Raw genomic sequence first — 2,117 nt, 5'->3', positions numbered from 1 at the left:
ATAATTAATTTATGATCCATTTAACAATCACTGTACTAGTTAATAGTTGTTGTATTGATAGTAATAATGATAGTAGTAGTAACAACAGTTAACATCAATGTATCTATCTATCTATGATAACCAACAATAGTAGTAATAGCTAATCAATTTACATCTGATCTATATAGGTTCAATTTTATGATAAAGCTATAATTCTTCATCAAGAACATATGTTATCAGCTGTGCACAATGAATATCCATCATTTAATCATCCATATATATATATATTTCCAAAATGTTAACCTTAAATCTTATCTAAAATTTAAAGAAAAAAACTTAATTTAAATTTATGTGAAAAATATTTATTACTCCAAAAATTTAATATATTTAAAGTTAAAATTATTCTCGAGAGAAATAATTAAATTTTAAATAAGAAAACTTATAATTAATAAATTAAATATATGATTAAATGACGAAAATAATTAATTATGAATAATATTTGGTTCATGATTTTTTTTTTTGGAAAAACCGAGAAGTTTTTTTTTTTTACTTCAATCATTAATTTGTTTAATAAATTTACTTCATTTCAGTGTTTGTCTTTGTCCAAAATTAAATTAAATTAAATTAAATCAATAATTGTTTTCAAAAATAATTAATTATGAATAATATTTGGTTCATGATTTCTTTTTTTTCTTTTTCTGGAAAAACCTAGAAGTTTTTTTTTTTTACTTCAATTATTAATTTGTTTAATAAATTTACTTCATTGCAGTGTTTATTTTTGTTTGAAATTAAATTAAATTAAATCAATAATTGTTTTCAAACTTATTGAAAACATAAAGAAGCATAAAATTTAATAGTTTTTCAAAGGGTTGAATAAATTCAAGATATTTAAATTTCATTTTTTTTTTCACGGAAATACTTTTTTTTTTATTTCTTCCATTATTGGAAAATAATCGCCGAAAAAAAATAATTACTTTTAAAATGATGTTGACCTTGTCTTTCAAACCGTTCTAGTCGACCAATTTCAAAAGTCCCCTTTCATCCATTTTGTATTCGTCAATATATCTGTGACATTTAATGAGACAGGGAAAGGCGTCTTTTATTATTTCATACCATTAACCTTGTCCAGTTATTTAGTTCAACAGATATAACAAATCATTTGAACGGAAACTGATTAACAGGTTTAAATTAATTAATGATTCATGTAATTTCATTTTATCAGTTAAGCAATCTTAGATGCTTTTAACCATTTATTTTTTTATCGATTTAAATTTTATAATGAATTATAAAAGTTAAAATTTAATTTGTTTAAAAATTGATTGATGTAGCAATTTGTATATTAATAATATTAAATCAATTCTGCGAATTGGAGGGAAATAATTGAATTGAATTGAATTATTATCATTTTGTTATAAATATTTTGATGGAAATTATCATTTTTCATTTTCCTCTTTCTATGAAAGAAAGAGAAAGGAAGAGAGAGAGAAAGAGAGTGGGAGAAAAAGGTAAAAAAAGAAATTTCTAGCAATTTTCACTTCTTTCCATCGTTTTTTACAAAAATTTTAAATTCATTTTTTTTTTTTGAAAATCTAAAAAAAAAAAACTTTTTTTATCGTGCTGTTTTATCAAAAATTTTAAAATTTTTTTTTTTTGCAACTAAAAAGAGTTAAAATTATCAATGATAAATGTTTTGATAAAATATGACAAATATTTTGATTCCATTTACTTCACATCAAAAATAATTTTTCTTTATTCTTTGTCTTCGTTATTTTTTTTCATTTCCTTTGAAAACGACTATTACTTTTATCATTTGGATAAGTGATAAGCTAACAACTGATAATGTTGTTTTCCTTACTTTTTTAAATTACTTTAAAAGAAAGTATTACTTTCATCATTCGTCCAAATGATAAGTTAATTACTGATAATGTTCTTTTCCTTTACTTTTTTAAATTACTTTAAAAGAAAGTATTACTTTTCATCATTGGTCCAAATGATAAGTTAATTACTGATAATGTTCTTCCTTACTTTTTTAAATTACTTTAAAAGAAAGTATTACTTTCTATCATTGGTCCAAATGATAAGTTAATTACTGATAATGTTCTCTTTACTTTTTAATTACTTAAAGAAAGTATTATTTT

Source organism: Loa loa (assembly GCF_000183805.2).
Source record: "Loa loa unplaced genomic scaffold supercont3.381, whole genome shotgun sequence".
Classification (NCBI taxonomy): Eukaryota; Metazoa; Nematoda; class Chromadorea; order Rhabditida; family Onchocercidae; genus Loa; species Loa loa.
The sequence above is the reverse complement of the archived record's forward strand: the minus strand, read 5'-3'. Positions refer to the sequence as shown.